At 37.8% G+C, this 23,286-nt stretch overlaps 1 long non-coding RNA gene across 1 annotated transcript in view; it reads right to left on the bottom strand.

The window, feature by feature from the left end:
- LOC125099259 (uncharacterized) overlaps nucleotides 1-22,868 on the bottom strand; it is a 34,906-nt gene extending 12,038 nt beyond the window's left edge. The window contains exon 1 of the long non-coding RNA XR_007127071.1: nucleotides 22,814-22,868. This is a non-coding gene — a long non-coding RNA (uncharacterized LOC125099259). The remainder of the gene's footprint in view (nucleotides 1-22,813) is intronic.
- Nucleotides 22,869-23,286: the final 418 nt, after the last annotated feature.

The raw sequence follows: 23,286 nt of genomic DNA, 5'->3' as shown, positions 1-23,286 counted from the left end.
GACCCTTTAATGAATAGTAGCAAAATATCCACCCAAACAAATGGCATTCTTCATACCTTAAGAAGAGAAATAGCCTGCTTCCATTCAAAGTTTTGTGAAAAGATCTTTATAGATTTTTTTCCCCCACTGACTTAATGTCAACTTTTGGAATTAATCCGCTTTCATTCGGGGACAAGTACATGCATCACAACAGCTTTTATATTTTTCTAATCGTCACTTCATCTGGGACTGAGCTCATCCTAGGGAGTTTCCACATTCATCTGACATCAATTATCCCAGGTTCCTGCTGATATCCAATTCATGTCATAATAATTAACTTGTAGCTATTACAACCAAGTTTCATAATTAACATTTTATTCATCAAAAATTTTTCTTACGGACATGTTTTAAGATATAGCAAATTTACTACCTTTCAAATGTTCTTCTATTTTCTCACTGATAACAAGATTCAATTTCAGTTTAAAATTCAAATGACCATGCACTTTACTTCTTTGTCCAGATCTAAATATCTGGACATATTTAATGATGAAGGAAATAATAGTGGAAAGTAGATTTCCTCAAAATACCCTAGGTTGCCTTAAATGTAAAAAGTCAAAAATTTTTGAAAAACTTTGAAAAAAAAAATTTTTTTAAAAATATGAGCCAGTTCTAAAGGAAATTGGAAATCCTGCATCATAATCTCTTAATTATCACCTTCAATTTTGAAGAATTTTAGAGATAGTCATATGATGGCCAATATGTAATTTATAACAAGGGCATGGAAACCAAATAAAAATAGGATTCTGGCATTTTTAAAATACACAACTTACTTGGTATAACGATAGCATGGGGTGGGGGGGAATGGTTGAATACTAAATCTGAGGAATTCAGAATTTGTATCAGACTCTATCACCTTTGGAATAAAGAATATGAATATATGTTAAAACATGGTTGTTATCATTCACGTAATTCTCTCATCAGTATCCTAAGTTACATAAAATATCAAAACAAGGCATTGAAAAGGATAAGGATTCTCTTGATCGAAATCAGGTGGGTGATTGACAGTAAATTTGATAGCTGCCTCTCAGTTGACAACTTAAAACAATTATCTGCTACATACTGATAACTTTGTTTGACCTAAGGCTAGCTAAAAACTGCAATTTGGCCTTTTTGAAAAAAGTTGCAATTTGAGCAAACAGTATCCTCTAGGACGTAAACATATTATTTAAAAAATACATCTATTGGGGAAAATGGCCATTTAAAAAGTTAACATGGCTATTCTCTATATAGGTTTCTTCTCTCAACTGTTTTAAGACATATAATTAGGCTACTGTATTTTCATCAGGCAAAGAATTTACTTAGTTTCCCAAATTCTAAAATCTGCCATTTGTACCTTTCTCATTCCAAGAAGCTGTTTGATCAAAGATTAACTTCTTACACTTTTTCAATCAGTACCTCCCATAAAAGTACATAGGAAGTTATAAAGGCAATTAAAATGTATTAGAAAGTGAAAATAAAACTGTGTGTGGCTTCCTAGGAACTAAGCAATCACATAGTAATTCTAACTATATTTATGTAGCATTTTACCATTTACATAGCATTTTTAGATGTATTATCTCATAGAAAAACAGGACATATTATCACACAGAAATAGGAAATATGGGGTAAATTTAAGGAAAGTGATTTGTCTTTCATAGCTACAGAATAGTAGAAAGTTAGGAACTCAAATACAGACCTCACTCTAACCCTGTGTCATCATTCATTTCAAAGTTCGGAGACCATACAAACATATTCACCAGTGACAAATGGAATGGAAACACACCCTGATAGGCTCAGAAGTCCATTAACTTATGGTTCTCTGTCACTGGGAATAATTCATCCTGATTACTCCTTTGAATACCTGGAATGACATCTCAGAATCTCCTTTTTGCTCCTGTGTTCCCACCTCCTTTCTACATTGCTATTTCTACTGATTCTTCATATCCATCTATAAGGGATCCTCGGAAGTCCAGTCCAGCAGGGAAAAAATAAAAACCCAAAAAACAAAAACGCTTCAGTATCATCTCTTTCTCCAAGTGATAAGAATCCCAGGGAAGCTCCCAGAACAAAACCAATCACTTATGCACTATCAAACTATGAAACCCACAGTGAAGATCTGAGACCGGTATGTGTGAGTCTGCTCCAGCAGAAAATCATGCCTCGAAAATGCAACTCGAGGCTCCGGGCACCTAATGACACCAATTGGTATTCACGCAGGAATACGGACTGCTACATACGCTCACTGCAAATTCTGCTTCAGGGAGAAACGAAGGACTGTTTAAGGAACTCCTTCTGCGCCTTGAACTGTCTACTTACAGAAATGCCATACTAATTTTAAGGAAGCTCTTTGCAAAGCTCACGTGAGTGGTGAGTGAGTATAAATGTCCCAAATTATTAAATATCTGTTTCATCAAACCTGGCAACCAGGAGGTGATTGATTTTGTACTCACCTTATCCACACACCCTTATTTATTATGTACTATTTTGGAAGGTCTTCATCCTCTCCTCTAAATGTGAAATATTTTTCTTCTTCTTGAACAGATAATGAAATACGCTATTTTGGGACACATTAGATTTGTTTTAAGTGGTAGAATCTCTGCTGCACGAATCATCTTTCTAAAAAATATATCAGATTCATCATACTTAAATTTATGTAATATATTGGGTGTATTGCATTGGGCTACTATTTTAAGGCACCGCCTCCACTAAGCATTCTGCCACAGAACTTAGACCCAGAGAGAAGCAGAGCAGCAATCAAAAGACAGCTTCTGGTGTCCTAAATACACCCTAATCACTGAACCGCCATCTTCCCTACTAAAAGTGGTTACAAAATGGAGGCTCAAGGGCACTCACGGAAACCAGAAGGCAAAGCAAAAGAACAGCAACAGAAAACAAAATTTAGGCCTGTCTTTGATAAAATACTTGCAAAACTAGTTTTTGAAATACATATATATATATATATATATATATATATATATATATATATTTATTTATTTTTTTTACAAAGTTTGTATTTTAAGTTTGGGAAAGTTGACTTTTATCTTCCTTAAAAAAATGAGTAGGGAAAAAAACTAAAAGAAAGAAAGCATCTGCCAGGTGGGTTTTCCAAGTCTTGATTATTAAACAGTAATTTTCATCAGATTTTAAATGCTCCCATCAATAGCAAGATTGTAGACGGATGATGCAGCTAAATCACTGCTGATAGACAATTAGTTGAGTCTGCTGTCTCAAGCCAAGATTGGCAGAGTCTACTACCCTTGTAATCAAATTCCTCAGCATTCAATACAGCAGGCCTGAGTTTTGTAGTTAATGTTCTGAAGGCAGCATTGAATAAATACAAATGGCTTAAACTTCTTCTACAGTCATATTCTCCTACCCTGGTCTATGTAATTAGGAAAATACTACATCTCGTGTCCTGAAGAGTGAATACAGCAGACTGTTAATCATTATATTTAAATGGTTTATATAAAAAATATATTTAGATTCAAGAGGACTGTAAGATTTTCTTCAAAGAATATTAATATATGTACAATACTTGAGTATATGTTATCGTGTCTGTAGCTTATTGATAGCGTCTACAGGGCTTTCTTAAGACAATAGTTATATGACAAAAATTCAACAATTCAAGCAGAGCAAATGTTGAAGAAAAAGTGCATCTATTTTTGTTTGTATTATGTACATAATAATATATGTACATATATATGTACATAATAAAAACAAGTTTGGAGTTTGCACATTCCAAGGAAAAGAGATATTCACATATAGATGAAAATAGAATCCTACATTCCAATAAAAATGTGACACATTAAAATGTATCCTGAAAGTACTTCCAGTAAAGCCTGTTTTATAAAATGTATGGTGAACTGTATTTTATCTGTATTTTACACCAATGTAATATTGATTTCCTACAAAAACACATAAATAAAAGATTTATGAGGAGTGTAGCAAATCTTATTTGGCCAACAAACCGTAACTCTTTTGTGTCTGCTTTATGAACAGGAGCAAAAATGGTATGCTTCACATCTTCCAATAATTTATCAAAAATATACAAGTGTTCATCATTTAAAAATAATTAAGAGAATAAGAATAATAATGGTGACTAATAACAAAATACTAAGGACTTATTTAACTCCTCTAACACCCTTACAAACAACAACAAAAAATTTATGTATGTGTGTCTGTGTACAAAATATAAAAGGTTGTGCCGTTTACACTTTCAAAAGTGAGTTTACAAAAAATAAATAAACGAGGAAATTAATAGGCAAAGAATATGGCTTTTGAAATACAATAGGGTTTTGAGACCTATCAGGCAATAGCGATTACTTAAAAAATACAAAACATAGCAGCTCGGATCTGATTGAAGTGGTTGCACACTGTGCAGGCCAAGGAGGCAAGAACCTAGAAGTGTGGGCAGAGGACAGGGAGAGCATGGCTGCAGAACACAGACAAATGTTCCCCTTTTATCTCTATAACCTCCACCCTCCCTGTTTCACCTTCCAAAGTTGTAACCCTGAACTTGGGACCACAATCCGAGAGATTTCTGTTGAAGCTGTTCTTCCCTCCCCTAATCTATTCTTTCACATAATTAACTGCCTGACTTCTTTGTCCTCTGATTTTATCTGAGGAGCTGGCGAATTTCACCAATTTTGCAGTTACCACATATCAATGTGAAAGAAGTATTTAATTCCCAAGATGAAAAGCAAACATTCAGAGTATGCACAAGTAAGACCAAAATACTGCAAAGTGAATAACACTTGTCACTCCTGTAGCACCTTCCAGCCAATGATTTCAAAGCCCTTAGAAAGAAAGTAAAAGCTTATCACTCTCGTTCTGCCGAAACTGAAATCCAGAAAGGTTAAGTGATTTGTTTATTTATTTATTTGTGATTTGTTTATTCTGCCCTAGTAAGTCAGTAATGGAGCTGGGAATAGGAGACAAAATTTCTGATTCCTTATTCTCTTTCAGACCACTCACCTGGCTTAAATGCTCACAGTGGAGGCCGGTGACATTTACTTTTACAAGGTAGGCATCGTCATTTTTGAACTGGCATGCCTACCCTATGCTTAGAAAAAGTCTGAGAAGTCAAGGGCCGTTGCTTTGGAGCACAGAGTTCAGAGCAAAACTACTGTGACCAACTAGAACTTTAGAAGACTACAGATTTAATGGAGATGTTTATTTGGCGAGGACCTGGTATGATGTCACAGGTCCTGCTAACATTTGTCGTATACCATATATCAGGCACTGTGCTAGGTGCACTGAGCTCATTAAATTAATGAAACCATGTAACAGCCTTATCCACAGGTAATGCTGTTATTCAAATTTCCAAAGAAAATTGAGGAATAGAAAAGAAATTCACCCAAATCACAAGTTGAGTGGGTATGCTGCATGGCTTCTGGCTTCGGAGCCTACGATCTTTATTACTGAGCAATACTGCCTTTCTTTTTGCATCCCTGTAGGACATTAGGAATTGAGAGCAGGAAACATGCTGAGTAAAAGTACACAAAATAAACTGCTAATTCAATTGCGGACCTGTCCATCAAGCTGCTTAACAATATTCTTTCTTTATCATTAACAATAATTAATATTCTGCTGCTTAACAATATTCTTTCTTATTAACACAATTACTGTGTTAATACAGTATAAACCCATCTCAACACCAATTAAAAAAAAATTCAAAGCCCATAATTTCCAATATTGATCGGAGAAAATACAGAGGAAGAGGGGTTTAAATGGGGAAGGGGGGAATGGTAGACAAAATATTTTGAGAAGGCTGTTCCAAGCAAGTGAATTATTTTGACTAAAACAGTTATGTAACTGCTAAAGATTCCATTTAAAAACAATTTATTTAGATATTATCTAAGGGCCAGATATATGTAAGAGGATCTACAAATTATAAGTTTAAAATAATATTTATTCAAAGGTAAGTTAGAAAATAAAATTTTAAATAATACATTTTGTGGTATAGTAAAGAGAAAACTGACCTATTCAGTTTGGATGTGGTTTCAAATTCTGGCCCAACCAGAGACTGCCAGGACCTTGGATAAGTTATTTAATCTTGCTGACCTCTAGTTCTCTCAGTTTTTAAAGAGGGATATTCCTGCCTCACAGTGCCATTGTGAAGATTCAATGGCCCATGGATTCTTTGAGAGAAAGATGCATGTTTGTTTTGCCTACCACATCCTAACACCCAGGCCAGGATAATCCGTGGCTTACTATCGATGCTAAATAAATATTTATTTAATTTATTGAAAATATTCATTGAATCTGACATGTTAGGTATTCAATACTTGCTATCAATTTTTTGAACCTCATCATTCACGTTATTAGTGTTACTAATGTATATGCAAAAACTAGGAAGACTCTCAGATTTATACTACTTGGGAGGTAGTCTGTACACCTGCCATTTTTTCATGAGTATGAGGGGAAGACACGGGACTCCTGGATCAGAGACAAAGTGCAGTTTGTTAATTACAGTAATAGCCATAGTCAGGGTATGACCATTTTTGCATCAGTTGCTTGAACCCCCATTTCTTCAGGGCAAGGTGAAGAGGGCCAAGAACTTCGGCACCCCCAATGGTTGATATTACAAGAGAATGATCAGTAAGCAGGACCGCGCTTTGCCCCAGCAGGAGACACGATGTCTTCCAAGGCTGAAGGCAAACCTGCCTTTTACTTTGAAGAGGTACACTATCTCTTTCTAAGACTGTTCAATAAGCATCCAGTGCCTCACTGGTAAGATATGCAAAAACACAGAAGCTCCTTGGAGAACTGCTATCCAATAGTATAAAAACATCATGCAGGTACACTCTGCTCTTCTAAAGTTCACATTTTATTTTTATGAAGGACCTAGGAAGGACCTCTTTTTTTTTTTTTTTTTTGCAGAGACAACTGCCCTTTTACGAAGGACCCATGTTTTTTCTAACCAAAATAAATCCAAAGAGAATTTTCACTTTTGATTTTAAAAAGGCAAAACCCCGGGCACCTGGGTGGCTCAGTTGTTAGGTGTCTGCCTTTGGCTCAGGTTGTGATCCCAGAGTGCTGGAATTGAACCCCACATTGGGCTCCCTGCTCTGTGCGGAGTCTGCTTCTCCCTTGCCCTCTCCCCCTGCTTGTGTTCCCTCTCTCACTGTATCTCTTTCTGTCAAATAGATTAAAATAAAATACAAAATAAAATAAAATGCAAAACTAAAATTAGCATTCGGGACTGTTTTATAGTGAACTTCCATGCGGCAGCAGGTACCCTGAGCAGCTAGAGTGACCCCATTAAGCTCCTTCCCCAGGAAGGACACTCAGCAGCCCCACATCAAGCCTCCATAGCTTTGAATTGTGTCTGTGAGCTTCTGTGTTTTCTGTCGATTTACTTTGTGCATCTGTTAGCAAAGTGTATCCTAAGGCATCAGAAAAACCTAAGAGAGATTGCTTTAAAAAAAAAAATGTTTTTAATGCTCAAAAATGTTTCCATACAAATTAATGTAATTGCTTCTTTGCTTTACACCATTTCAACTTGGCAAAATTTTCATAGGAACGCTGCTTTCGGATAGTGGAGGAAACCTGTATATTGAAAGGTGACTAGAATGCGACTGTCGATTATATAACAACAGTCCAGAAAATCGTATAATGTTACCTTATTCTCTTCAGAGAGTTTGATGTTAGATTTGTCAGTTGTCTTGATATCTAGATTAATTTACATTTAAAAAAAAATTTTACCATTCTGTGAGAACATGAACATGAGCAACAGAGTCAGAAATGTGCTTCCTTTTACTACTACTCTGTTCTGAACAAGGACACGAGAGAGTTTATGAAAGAGCTTGTGTCTATCAAAAACATAGAAATCATGAAGTCGGAGTAATTATGACAGGGTTCTATGCAACCAGACAGGAGAGCCTTCTATTTCCATATCGGAAATAGATACACAGCTGTGGCGCATGGTGCATCTCGGGCAGCAGCTCTAACAGCGACAGACTTGCAGTTGTGTCTGCCAACAGCTTTCTCAGATGATTCTCCTGTTCTTTTATACCAGTCCCTGCTCACTCTTGAAGGGAATGGTTTACAATTATTGCATTCACTTCTTCAATGCTCATTCTTTCACTCTTTAATCACTTAATGTCAGATATCAATACTAATGGCTCAAAGGAAACCCTTACATACCAATAATGAACTTTCATCACACTCAGTGACTCTTCTGAAGTCTCTTCCTACTTGTGCTTTTGCTTTGCTATCAGCCTGTCCATTTTGACAGTCTAAGCCTTTCAAATTCTATGCCTGTTCTGTTCTCGAATCTCTGATAGATAATACTTGGATCTACTCTTACCTGGTTCTGTTTCTTATTCCATCTCTTAAATATCAAGCTTTCTCTTGGCTCCTTTGTCCTTCTGTCTCTCCGTGGTCTCTCTCTACACGAATGGTTTTCCAGCATTAGCCCTCTACAGATGGCACTGAAACCTACTATCTCCATTTCTTAATTTTCTCTTGATTTAGTCTATTTTCAGAGATCTGTCAGACACTCCCACCTCCATGTTCCAATAGTATTTCATACTCAACATATTTATCACTGAACTTCTGTGTATCCAACCAAATCAGTTCCTGCCCACAAAAACCCAGTTTCTGTTTCTTTTTTGAAAAAATTGTATTTATTTGACAGAGAGAGAAAGAGAGAGGGAGAGCACGCAAGCAGGGGGAATCGCAAGCAGAGGGAGAAGCAGGCTTCCAGCTGAGCAGGGAGTCCGATGTGGGACTTGATCCCAGGACCTGGGATCATGACCTGAGCCCAAGGCAGACACTAAGCCGACTGAGCCACCCAGCTGCCCAGAGAACCCAATTTCCTGTAAGGCTGTGCTGTTGTGGAGTGCGGTGCCATGTAAGATGTGGAGAGCAAGATGATGATGACTGGATGGGAAACATGTATTACGGTAAAGCCTCATGTTTTCCATCCAGTCATCATCATCTTGGCTTAGAGCCTCTAATCCATCCTTTGACAAAAACAACAACAAAATCATGACTGGTTTTCCTACTTTGAGGTTCCACCTCTCCCTACATCCTATTTCCCTTCTTCCCTTCTAGGAGGGACTGCTGGTAACTCCGTGACATTCCCTGGGCAAATCCGTACCCCATAGTGTGGCATGAAGTCTCTCCACAACCTGGTCCTTGCCTGCTTTCACTCAACAAATGTTTAATGAACAAGGATCATGTAGAAAGTGGTGCCTTTTCAGGGTGGACTTGGAGGGAGGGAGAATGAAGTGACCTCAATCAATAAATAATTCAATATATTACTACCAATCACAAAATTCATGGGAAATGACGTTCCAGAAAGAACTTTTTCGCCCCTTATCTCCTGCTACTCTCTTCCACATACCTGATATTATCAGCAAACTGGATTGTTTGAGATCAAAATTGTCTTCCTTTTCTGTCTCAAAAATACACTAATGTGTTGTATTTTTTATAACCTTTCCTTTTTCTCTTTCTTCTCACTAGCTTTTGAAATTCTTCCTATTCCATGTAGCCCAGTTTAAATGACATTGATCTTAGAATTCATCTTTGATCATCTTAGCCAGTCGCAGAACAATTAGAGCGCTCTGTACGATATTTATGACATCTGCGCTCTCCACATCATACAGTGGTTCAGTGGACGCAGGTAACCTGCCCCCGCTGTGCTGGGAAAGAGCTGAGGGGTGAGTACCATGATGTAACACATCTTTATAATCCCTACATGCCTCAAATATTAGCTGCTTCATAGCAGACTTTCAATATTTGTTGAATAAGGGAATACATTAGCAAAACCACTCCTAATATCCAGGGTGTTTCCTTTGGCATAGACCAGAAAACTCCTACAAGCTGCCACTTTATTAAAAAAAAAAAAAAAAAAAAAAAAAAGCAGTCAGTGGCTGGTGTGACAGGAGACTGAGCCTCTGCTGGCAAAGAAGTTAACAAGGTATTATGGAAGGCAGCAGTTCCATCTGGAAACTCTCCTGTAGAACCCCACATCTCCCACAGAGCAGTCAGGAAGGAGGTCAATTTCCCAATGGGGTGAAGAAAAAAAAAATCTACAAACAAATTTCACTGGAGCAGAGGTGCCCAGAGCATAATATTATCACCTCCTTGGGAACACAGTATTTCTAGGAAGGATATCATCAAAAATCAATCACTCAACAGTTTTGTTCTTGCCATATGATTCTAGGAAATGCTATTTGCAAACAGTAAAACAGACAGAGCTTTGCTAAGTCTCCAGATACTCCTCTCTTAAAGCTGGGGCCTCCAATTTTCTAAGCTCATTAAACTACTCTCTAATTTATGCCTATAACACACTGCTATGTGTGTGGTTTAAAACAATCATAAGATTTGGCATATTTTATCTTCAGAGCTCTTTGCACACATCAAGTAATTATCCGTATAATACCCCCGTGATGTAGGTGTTATGATTCCCATTTTATAGATAAGGATATTGAGACACTAGAGATCTAATAATTTGCCTCCGGCAGTACAGCAGGCCAGCTGCAGAAACTAAATTAAAATAAAATTTTCCGACTCTTTGTCAGAAAATTTCAGACTGAAGCATTGTACTAAATACCAGACTTTCCATCATCTACTCACTTTAGAATATCTACATGGCTACATTTTGAATTACATATGGGTTGCACAAAACAAGCATCACTATTATTTAACAATAATGTAGATATTTTGAGATTAAGCTGCTTTCTGCATGTGAGGATAAGAGAAATAAACATTATCCCAGTATGTTTGGGAAATACCTATCAATGGCATAATTCTGTTTAATAATATGTCCTTCTTAAAGGTATAGATAACATTCCACACGGTTAGCAATTTTAGTATTCTCACAATGAGATGATTAGAAACAAAATGGCTGGTCTGAAAAATATTTCTGAGTACCTTCGTTTTGTGCTGTAATAAACACCTCACTGAACGAAATGGGGAGGACACGATAATCCTGTACCTCATGCAAAATCAATTACATTTTAGTTCAAGATTCTCAGTGGCTGAAATAGGATATTATTTTATGTCCCGAACAATATGTTGTTCCAGTTACTAGGGAAACCAGAAGCAAAAACTAAGTTTACAATGATGCATTCTCAAGAAATTGACTACGATGTCAGTCTCTGGGGCATCATTACAAAGGGCTGTTTGCATTTAAATTTCTTATAACCCTTAAGCAACTGATTTGTTTGTTTACAAGCATGAGTATGCATTTTTAGCTCTGGAAAAAAATTTAAAACATTTAACCAATACATCGATATTTAACCATTTAGAGAGCTCCCCGTTAAGCAGGTGATGTCTCTTGCTGAATTATTATGTGTGGATTTGTGCCTCCGTGGGTTTCCAGTGAGACCTTCCGTAAAGCCCGGGCATATAATGTGCTCCTCGCTAATGAAAGTTGCACGTTCTGTTTCACACATGGCAACAAATAGGTGAAGTCATGTTGACTTACACTGTTGCATGTCACGAATAACAAGATTCTCCAGGAATCAATACATCTGTTTTGCACACAAGGTTTCTAGAGTCTACGGCTATTCAAGGCCGACTCCAAGTTCCTTAGGGAAGGCAAGGAAACCCCAGATTTTTCTTGACAGACACTTGCCTCTTTTGTCAAAAAGAAACAACAAATATTCTAATGAGTTACTGATGCTTTTATAGTTCCAAACTCTCCTGACAAACTACTCTCCTGACCAGAGATGACAAGGCCTTGACATGCTGCCTCTTCCTTCAGAATACACAGAAATGCTGCAGAAGCTGATCAGACTGAATCTGGCCATAGATAAAGGGAGCGTGATGGACATAGTACAGCCATAGGGACACTGACTCTGGGCTGTTTTCCCTTAGTGAAATCAACATCCATCCATTATCTCTCCAGAATTCACTTCCAGCCGTATCCTTTGTCTTGAGTTTTTGCACTTAGAACTGTGTAATTATTTTTGCAAAGAACGTGTTTTTTGGGCTCCAAATTTATTCCATATTTAGCGAAATAAAACCACACCAACAGTATAAAATGAGCCTTTGCTGAACAGGTCACTTTTATGACTAAGCAATTGCCCGAACTCACCCCAAGGAACACAAAAACTAAATAGAAGAGACAAGATTTCTATTTGCAACTGCAGACAAGCAACTGCAAATTCAGCCCTCCATAAGAAAACACATTTAATAAGTAATATTCTAACTTTAGGGAGTATGGTCACTGATTTAAAGCAGGGTTTTTCTGGTATTTTTGTTTTATTTTTTTGTTTGTTTGTTTGTTTTTTGAGGGGTGAGGTTCTTTCCAGAAAATTATTTTAGCACCGTTATTTTAAGCTGACTAACCTTTCGTGTTACTCGTTTTTTTTTTTTTTTTTTTCCTTCCCTCCTACTCAGCATTGGTGTGCATGGTAAATATATTGCTCCTGAATAGTAAGAAATTATGAAAAGTAGAAACAAAGATCAAGCTTTCCTAGGTGTCTGGGCAACCAGAACACTGGAGGCTAATTTTTTGTGAGGTTTCTTTTATTTCCCATCAATATGCCATAAGCCTGACCTGGAGGATCCCCCTTAGTTGAAGCAAGAAAGTAATTAAGTCTCCAGGCTCATCACAACCTGTGCAATCTCATGTGCAAAGATTGTGCTTTAAGTCAAACAGCTTTTAGTTTTATGACAAAGACTCCTGTAACGGAGGGTTAACAATTAAAGGCAGTCAGTGTGTTTCTCTCACGGGGCTTGATGCTCACTCAAGTGCTGAAATCACCGATCTCCTTTGAAAAGAGAAACTGGTTTAAACCCAGACTTTTTGTTCTTTTTTTCTTTTTTCTTTTCTTTTCTTTTGTTTTTACTGTCCCTTTTCTTTTTTTAAAGTTGGCTCTCCTTTGCTTCACCTGTCTAGCCATCTTGCTTTCCACGTGCCCCTGTTTCTTCTTGTTACACTTGGTCTCCACCCTTAGGAAATGTTAGGGAGCCTTCCTCTTTGGCAGGAGTCACACAATAAAAATCAACACCTTGGTCAGTGTGTAGACTGTTTACTGCTTAGGCTTCAAAATCTCGAAAACAAAATAGATCATTGGCAGGGATAAAGAGATCTCCCGCAGCATCTGTAGGGTACCAGTCTGGCTGAGTTCCTGGCCAGAATGACAATACACACCTATGTGTACACACCCTGAGCCTTTTCAGTGCATTTTGTTGTTGTCTTGTCTCCATGTGGAGGCGGCATCCTCCTCATGAAACAACACAGGAAGAAAGGCTTACCTTACTTTCCCCTACTAGTAAGGGCTGCCTTTTTCTTCCGTCTCCACATTAGACATCTGCTTGCTTTCTGTTACAACCTGCATCTTAACATTTCAGTGTGTGCTTCTAAATTTACATGTTAAGATGCGTGTCATTTGTTTTAGGACTAATGACCTGGCCATCTCGAGTTTGTGCAACATATTATGTTGCTAATATAAAGACTGATTTAATGAATTAGCTCAAAGAATGTGCAAGCATTTCCTGAGGCGGGGTGGGGTGGTAGGCGGCAGCAGTCCTGAACGCAGGCAGGCAGGAGCCTTCGAAGGAACATGTATCCGTGACCTTCCATCAAGTCCATGTGAAAGCCTGGGGAAGAGTATCACATAATTTACAGAAACACATTTTTAGAAGCTGGAATAGGGGCCAGTTTTTTTTGTTTGTTTGTTTTGCTTTTTTTAAGGGAGACTTTTAGAACCTGAAAGAATATATAAATCTTCTCAGCGCTTTAGATCATTAAAGCTTCCTTTTAGTGAACTTAAAAAAAAAAAAATTGTGACTGTCATAATTATTACTGTTGCAGAAGAACAGAATGAAAACAGCTGAGAAGGGAAAATAAAGGTGACAAATACAGTTCAGAACGCAGTAAAAAATGCGTCCTTCTTCTGCTAGGGCTTTACTGTTGAGCACAGCATCCTGAGTGAAATGAAATGTGTCCCCTGTGTGGTGCATCACGCTCGGACAGCCTCACGGTGATGTTACCAAATAGTCTTTAACATCTATGGGACATTAGCAGCAATCTTTTTGTTTTTCACAAATTTCTGCTACTTTTTTCTGGCAGTTATTTTCGACAAGGGCAGCGGATGGGGCCGCTCAGAGGAATGCCTGTGCAAACCAAACAGGAGAAGCTCCAGCCTGCCCTAGCATTTTACCCTTTCTGTGTCGCAGGCCGGATTCACTGATTTGCATACGTAATTGCAGGAGTTAAAGGTGTCCGCAACATAATCACAGCACAAACTCGAGACGCAGATGGGAGAACACGGGGGTGACAGAAGTTGGCCTCTTTACTCGGGTTCTTCCCTTGAGTAATGGGAAAGGCCCCCACTTATCTGTTTTTATCAAATTCTTTCGCCTTAACTCTGCTTCAAAGTCATAGAAAAAAATCTTCTATCTTAACCTTGGCATGAGGTCAGGAGAAAAGACTTGGGAGGGTGCATTTATGGGTTTTTATCCTCAGTCTCAGGGGACTGTACATTCTCCAGCCAGCTGTACCGTCTGAAGCTTCACAGAGGTTCTATACTCTTTCTAGTTATAATTTCATTTCTTTTTAAGAATCCATCCTGATTAGTTAGCAACTTTTTTTAAACTGTTTCCCCTGGTACAAGTGGCTTAAGCTATATTGTTTCTCATCAGCTCTTCTATTCACAATAAGATCATCTTTCCTACAAATCCACCTACGCTGTCCTCGTTATTGATTTATTTGTATCTCTGGTCAATATGAATATAGCAGTAGAGTCCATAAGAATTTGCATAGGTAGGTCAGTTCATTCTTACTTAAGATAAATGTGTCAGAAAGGAAGCAAGGCATTGTCATTTTTAGATGTAATGGTGTTATATCCATTGAATTCTGTGTTTGAAGCAAGAAGATATCATTTAAAGCAAGAAACATACTACCATAAAAGTGATTTGACCATATTTCAAATGTGACTAATTTGCAGGAGACCTAATATTTCTACCACCTACTTTTATGTGAACGTCTGTTGTTTCATCATGCTTGAAGTACAAGGAAAAAAGGAAGTGATACTGTCCCCCTCATAATTAATGCTGAACACCAAAGGATTGTACTCGCATGCTCCTCATTCGAGGCGAATCGGGTTTCTCAGCTCCAGCTCAATGTTAAGTCTAGGTGGAAAGGCTGAAGTCAAGGTCTTGTCTCAGTGTAGCCTGCCTGTCCTCACCCTCCCACCCAAGCTCATTCTGACACAGCACAAGACTAAAACTTGCCCTCTGAGATGGTAAGTTATGACCAGGAATGAAGCTTCTACACATCTTTGCAAAATATCCGAACGGGAGAAGAACTGAACATTAACTTTCAGTGGCTAAGAAAAGGAAACATTAATAGCGTAACAATCCATTTCTATCTAGTAATAAAAGAAGAATATTACACCAAATAGAGATATGGGCAATTCAATGTTTATTTCTTTGCTTAATTTAAATTTATCATAAAGCAACAAAATAGAAGAATCATGCGAGGCCTCAGAATTATAGAAGAGAAGGTTCCCATGAGTAATTAATTTGATTTTGGGTAATTGTCCAAAAAGAACAAGGAAGTTTCACAGGAACTGTGCCAATGAGAAACATAAAGGAAAAAACACTGTTTCAAAGGGCCTTCTGGTTTAATGGGAAAAAACTGTGTGGTTCTCTAACAGATTCATGAAAACGCAACTAAGTGAACTGGAAGAAAGGAGGAACATTTTAATCTTGCCAGCTAACCCCACTGTAGGGCATCCTCGGATTATCTCTCATGACACAAATTCCGGGCACAACTTGAGTCTACCATCCTGGCCAAGAACTAGCAAATGTCGCCAAGTGGTAAGAGAAGCAGCTAGAACTCCTGTTGCCGGCATAATCAGGCGGCAGGCAGGCTCACAGGAGTCCACTCCAGCCGGTATCCGTCCACATCGCCTGGTCCTATTGGCGCACTTGGAAATGGAGCAAGTTATATTGCGGGGTAGCTTTTAACTAACAATGAGATTTTCCCAAGGCAGTAGGTATCTATTTTGAACTTTAAAAATGCCTCCCTCTGCTAAAAACAAGCGAATGAACAACAACAACAACAAAAAAAAACCCCAAAACTAAACAAAAACCCCCAAAACCTACCCAAATGTCTCCTTCCTTTTACTTCCTAAAATTTATCCAGATCTGTATCAGAGAACTAAAATCTTTTATTTTAGAGAATCGGGCATGTCCTATCTACTTCAGTCAATGCAGACCCTTTAAAACTATATGAGGTTGAGATAAAGACAAGTGACCCAGAGCACCAGTCATGAGTACATGCTGGGAACCTCCTTAGCTGAGGTAATTTTAACCTCTTTGGATTTTAGTTAACTCATCTGAATCATGGAATATCAATACTACCTCATGAGGTTTCCTTGTGAATTAGATAATGCATGTTAAAGACTTGAGATATAACAAATATGAATTCCTTAAATTACTCGTTTTTAGCAGAGAGCTTAATAGCAATTCCTCAATAATCAATATTGCTCAATCGAGAGTGAATGGTTTTTATTTCTCTGGTTTGTTTGGCTTATTGATTTCACTCATTTTTCATGTTCAGCCAGCTATATATAAACGCAAAGTAAAATACAGAATATGTAACTAGATAATGATTTAAAATATATAACAAAAGTCTTAGAGGGAAATTTAAGAGTCTTAAACGAAGATTTACCGTAACTTTTAATTATTCAGCTTAAATGTCACAAAAAGTTACTTTGTTAGTGATTCAGCATATTTTGAAACGGATATCATGATATAAAATTAATGATAACCCTTAGAACACACAGGGAAGCGATAAATGTCTCATTTTTCTTTTTCTGACACCAAGTATAATTGGTCTAGAACTTTTCTCTTCAGACCACTTTGAGGTGACTTGGTAACACTGAAATGTTATTTGATTAGGTGAGTAAATAAGAGACTAAAAATACAATAGACTGCCGAATCTTCAATGCTGGGATTTAAGGTGACAATATCCTTTCCAAAAGATAGCCTGGAAATGACAAAAAAAAAGAAAAAAAATAGAGAAGAGAGTCATAGACTATAGTAATAGAAAAGATTAGAAAATCTAATTTTAATCTTCTCATGTTAAAGAAGAAAACACCTAGGTCTGGAGAGGTTAACAGTTATTAGCGTTAGTACTTAGCAAATTAGGAACAAAGAGAGGATGAGAACCTAGGTCTTCTTAGATTTCACAACATCAGTTTTGGAAAAAGAAAAAAAAAAGTTTTAAATGTAATTTCTCTCCATTAAAAAAATACAAAATTTGTATAAATTTAAGAGCACAAAGGTTATACAAAAAACTAAAATTTATCACAAAATGTTAGTGCAATAATATGCCTTACTTTGACCTTTATAGCTATTTTTATGTGCCGGTCTTACATTTCTACTAAGAAGTCCTTGTGTTCAATAGTATTTCAACGTAATCTGATGATTTGCATCAAACGCAAAAGAAACTGTTTCAGTGTCTTGTGTCAGTTTATAATTTTCCGTTTAATTTTTTATTTGCTGTTCACCAGATTTGCATTTGAATTTTTCTGTTAAAACAGAATTCTGGGTTTCCAGAATAGTTGCTGTATGTTAACCTTATTTTTTTCGAAAACCCTTCTGTAAGATATACCAGATAAAAAAATGTTTCATCCATTGCACTTATTGATATTGGGTCTTAAAACTGACAGAATCTGGAAATCACAATAAACGGGATTCAAATCACACGTTTATGAAGAAAACAAAGTTATTCAGAGGTTAGGAAGGCAGAATAAAATCACAACTTTCTGAACTATTTCTGGAAGGTAAATTACATTCCTTAAGAGGTTCTACTTCTAAAAACCTGTAAGATAGGTAAAGTAGATACCAAATAAGGCTCTCTTTCTAAGATTGAGGATGTTGCTTTTTAAAAATTGTTTCTGTTGGTGGTGTTGTAGTATTTTAGTATTTAACACATTCCGCACAGCAACTGAATTCATTTCATGTGGACTTCAGAGACCTTAAAACTGCGGCCTAAAAATCCACGTCTTTTTTGATTCAAATGAGGATAAACAAAATAAATGAGGCAAATATAATCTCTGTTCTTCATATAGCATCTCTACAGATGGTGATGTGTATTAACTACACAGAACAGAATCGTGTAATTATGAAAACAGATACGAAGAAACTTGACTTTCATTTGATTCCTCTGTCCAGCTTCTTGTAAGATGGCAGCCATCTAACTTCACTATCACACCAAAATGGAAACAGGCAGTGGTTAATTCTAGACACTGAGACAAGGTAACAACTGGATACTGTATTAGTTCTTGGCATATGTGCCTATGATACAATCATACAGTAATTCCCCTCTGGGAACACCGAATTCACTCGAATACACAGCAATGAGCCAGAGTACCTTACTTCCTATGTCTGAACATTTGACCAAACTTAAGAAACAACACCCCAGCAACCTTGTCATTTCAATTTTTCACACTTTTGTCTGTATGTGTTTTATGTCTCAACAAAGACTTATCTCCCCAACCCACTGCCACAGGATAATTCTCTGTAACAAAGCTCAGTCTCAATCTCCAACCAAATGAAAAAAAGGGCAAATCCCCAAAGAGAAAAGTAACGGTCACAGCCATTTCTACGGGTCCCAATCTCACAGACCAAGGAGGAACCAATGACAGTTCATCGCCGCCATACACCGGCAGAATTTGCCCCAAAGGGATTGGAGCTTCTCTAAGGGGATTTTGTACGAAGAATATCTTTCTGAGCCCTCCAACAGAGAGAAGCATTTTTTACAAGTAAGGAAGCTGTGTTGGCACAACAGACAACATTTTCAAGCTGGGCAGAGATGCAAATAGCCACTAGTGTGACAATGTTGATGTCTGTCATATACACAACTTCCTAACCGTTCTTCTTCCCTCTGTCTTTGTATAGTAATTTTCAGAGGGAGAAAGAATACAGCATCTCGGAAATACTGTGGCTATATGTCACCACAGCATCCAAAACACGGATGTTTTGGAGGGGCCTCCAAAAGGGCTTGTTTTCCTCTCCTGCTAAGGGTTAGGAGGCAGTTAGGCAGCCACGTGAGGAAAATGGGGGAGAAAAAAAGCGATAGTTGGCCAAAATGTGGAGCCGTACTTAATAGTGCACCTGGAACGTCATGGCCCATTTCTCCCACGCTTCTGTTAATAAAATAAAACTTTATTTTGTGTAGTGTCTTCATGCCAAAACCCATCCCCAAATACTTTTACAGACTTAAATAATGCATTTACTACAACTGCTGCATGGTGTTACGGTGCCCCAGATCACTAGGAGTCTTGAATTAATACACTATAATGATCTCTCCCCGGAGATAGCTGGAAGTGTCTAGTTGCCAGGCAGATTATGGAAGGGATTTGGGGTAGCATAATTAAGGGGAGGTGCTTGATAGCTGGCATTCCGCAGAGATGCTAATTTTCCTTTCTCTACTTTAAAAATATGTAAGAGAGTATTCTGTGGGCCAACTACAAACTAGAGAAAAATTCCTAATGTGAACAACCATCCAGCCATTTTCCGTTAAGAGGCAGAGAGATACAGGATGATGATGATGGGGATGAAATGTTGACTCCGACTTAGCCTCGTGCAACATCTTTCAATAAGAAGGCGAAGGCTTAGCCCTCCTTTATCTCAACATCTTCAATATAAACGAATACCACTCTGAGCCCAATATGGGACGATTTCAGGCAGTTTCTATTACACCTAGCATATGACCTTCTAAACCCCACAGTCCCCCGTGTATGGGGTCGTCCAACTAATATAGGGGCTTTTGTCTCTTTCCATATGCTTCCCTGTCTCTCCAAGACAAAAGCCAACTTTTGAAGTGCAAAATAAATGTGTTAAAGGGCTTTTAAACTCAACTCACAATGATATAATCATTTAAAGGAGTTGATGTAATCATTACAAGCAATTTGTCCTTGCCAAAGATTGAAAAATGAATCCTGAAAGGGGAGTGCTGGTGCAGAAGCCGGCATCTTGCTCTGCATTAGAAGGGCAGAAAATGCCTCTGCCACATTTTTGCATAAGTTGTTCCACTGCCTAATTGGGCATGAGAGCAGGACCGCATTGATGGCTCTGAGTTCTCCTCAGCCACAGGTGTGGAGTGAGATTGGGATTGGCAACAAGCTAATTTTGGTCTGGAACCCGGTTTAAGCATCTCGTTGCTAGCGGTTGGAGAGCTGTCACACATTGTCAGCAGCAGAATGTGCTCTTCTCCCTGCCACAGAGATTAGCCACAGCCTGTGATGCTGGGACTTTGCCGGCAGGAATAGGACAGAAGCTCCACTGCTGTGTTATTATCTGGGATCTATTATGTTTTTACATTTTTCAAAAATCTTTAAGCTAGATCTTTGACATTCAACTGCCTATAAAGACATGCACCACCCGATGAGAAGCTTTGATGTGCATTTTGAGGATTAAATAATCTAGATAGAAGGCAATGTGTTTCCAGCCAAGAAGAAAACTATGGAGAAAATTTTGCCTCCTGCCGCTAAGCTCTGTTGGCAGTCAATACCTTTTAGCTTACCCTCTATATTTGATTTCATACATATTTACAGACTATTTTTCCTCTTACTGCTAATTCTTTTGAGACCAAATTAAGAACAAAGATAGCAGGAACAGGCTTCATCAAATAAAAATGTAAATATGCTGCATCTCATTTGTGCTTGAAGAAACTTTATTTAAATATTTTTTGTGAAGTGGAGTAGTCTGGCTCTATCATTATTAGCAGCAACTGGGGAAGTTAAGAGCCTAAGGAGTCCATGTAAACCACGGAGGGGAAAGTAAGGGTGTACATTCCAGTAATGTGGCCTACTTTAGAATGAGATTTTCCTGTAACTGCTGAGAAGAAAGCTGAGAATAGTGCTGACGTACAGAGTTGAAGACAATTGTCATGACTGACTTTGCGAAATATCAGGTGAAATTATTTTGACTTTGACTCCTGGTATTTTACAAAGTAATGCTGACATGATATCTTTCAATGAATGAAAGGGAGGATAACTCCAGGATTTTTGTCTGTTTCCTTAAATTTACTGTATTTCAATTTTTGGAGAATAGTATGAGATAGTGCCAAATAGTCACAAGCTAATTAGACTCTGCTTAATTTTTTTCCCCTGGCTGGGTCAAAAGAATGCTCTCCCATTATCCGTGATACCTCAGAAGTAAAGCTAAGAATCATTCTAGCTCTGTAAAGCATGCTATCAGTTAAATAATGCAGTAGGAAGAGAAAAATATTTTTAAAAGACTTTCAAAGAAAATAATTCTAAATCTCAATCAGAAATTAGTTTGCGGTTCTCGAGGCATCGAAAACCTAAACTTACATTTCTAGTTATTCTTTCTTTAAAATGAAACATTAACTACATTCCAGAAAGGGGCTCTTTTTCCTGGTTGTGGACTGAAACTTCACATTTAAACCAAATGGATTTTTCGAATAGCATTTGGAGGAGGTTGGTATAATGGAACACCTGCCAGTATGTTATAACCATCTGAGCTTTCCTTCATCTTTAGGAAAACCTTCCCCACCTCCTCCCAACACACACATCTTATTTATTTACTTTATTCTTAATAAAGGGCACAGGTTTGCGGGGGCAGCTGTGGACAGGACAAAACACAATCTCTCCTCTGTTACTGGGTATTTTATCCTATCTTTTGTTCAGACATTTGCCCAAATACCAATTATTCAACTCGCTTAAATGTTTTATCCTTAATGACTTTAACATGAAGGGGGGAACTAGTCAACCTTCGAGAACTGAGGAGAGAAACTAAAATCCATGACTGACTGCTATATTCAAAAACCGAATGATTCCATGGCATCTATGGCTATTAGAGGCCGTATAGTTCACACACAATGAACTCCTGCTATAAAGCAAGGAGGAAAGACTGTTTCACTGGGGGGGGGGGGGGGGGGCGGGGAGAAGGGGGAGGGAGAAGGGGGAGTTAAGACTGACCTCTAAGAGAAAATGCTTCTTACTAAATATTTTCTTTTTGCGTGTGCTGGAATGACTGTCCTCTACAGCTCTGCAGAGGAAAAGTGTAATGCTAACAGACAGGAGAACTTTAAACATCTCAAGTATGAGAATAATGAAACTAGGATTTCTCATCTACAACGTTATAATCAAAAGACTTGGAAAAGACTTTCCATAATAACTATGAAAGTGATTTATACAAATAAATGTCTCAAAATCTCAAAGGTTCCACCACAGTAATTAAAGGTGTAACTTTTGCATTTATTTTGCAATTCATGTCTCTGGAGGCTAATTTAGGGTACTTTTTACACAACAATATTAATTTATTTCTTTGTGCTACATCTTACATGATTTAAAGTTAACATTTGCGGTGTCCTTGCTTTCAAATGTAGATTTTGCCTTTCTAACTCCAGCTTGCTAGAGCTGGCTATGAAATGCTTTCACACCTCAGACACACTATTTTCACACACACCCATTCATGCCCACACACTCAGAATCACAACACACAGAGAAACAGACGCTCTCTTTTCAGTGTAATACAGGCATCTTTTTGAGGTTCTCAGAGTGGCCCTGAAGAATTGAAATAAATAACACACTCAGGAACCTGAAAATCTTGAGATCATTGTCTTGAATTCAAGTAGATTCAATGTTAGTTAACTGTTTGAAATTAGTAGCTAGGATTACTCTGATATCTGGCTTTTTTGAATATCTAATTCAATCATATTACATCTATGTTAACTGGATATAAACTCAACATTAAGAGATTGCAAAAGGAAAAAAAAAAAAGTGGCCACAATCAACAGCAGACCCTTCTGTGTACTACTACTACATTAACTCATTTTAGCCAACACTACCTTACCGATGGTTTCCAGAGTTGCTGAGAAGTGCCCCCTTCTTCATGGACTTTTGTTGTCTTCTGGAAGCCTCCTTCCTGGCCCCCAGATTCCAAGTAACCTAGTTAGCATATCCCTTTGCATGTAAAAAGGGATGTACACTGTAACCTGAGGCCAGGCCCACCTTAATTAACATTTCAAATCAGAGACTCTAAGCAGATATTTTACCGAGGTACAAAAAGGAAAAGAAGCTGGCAGGGTGGGATGAAGGCAAGCCTATGGAGGCCTAATTTACTGAGCATTATTAAACAAAGATTTCCTAAAGAGACAGCAAAGAGAGAAATGGATTTCTACATTGAGTAATGAGCATTAGGAAACTAAGCTCTTGTCTTTCAAAATGGGAATAGCTGTGGCTGATTTTATTCTCGTAAATAGGTTAGACCACAATAAGAAACTAGACGGCCACTGAATGGAGGGGAGCTTCTGATCTTTTG

The sequence above is a fragment of the Lutra lutra genome, chromosome 4 (genome assembly GCF_902655055.1).
Source record: "Lutra lutra chromosome 4, mLutLut1.2, whole genome shotgun sequence".
NCBI classification, from domain to species: Eukaryota; Metazoa; Chordata; class Mammalia; order Carnivora; family Mustelidae; genus Lutra; species Lutra lutra.
The sequence above is the reverse complement of the archived record's forward strand: the minus strand, read 5'-3'. Positions and strand labels throughout refer to the sequence as shown.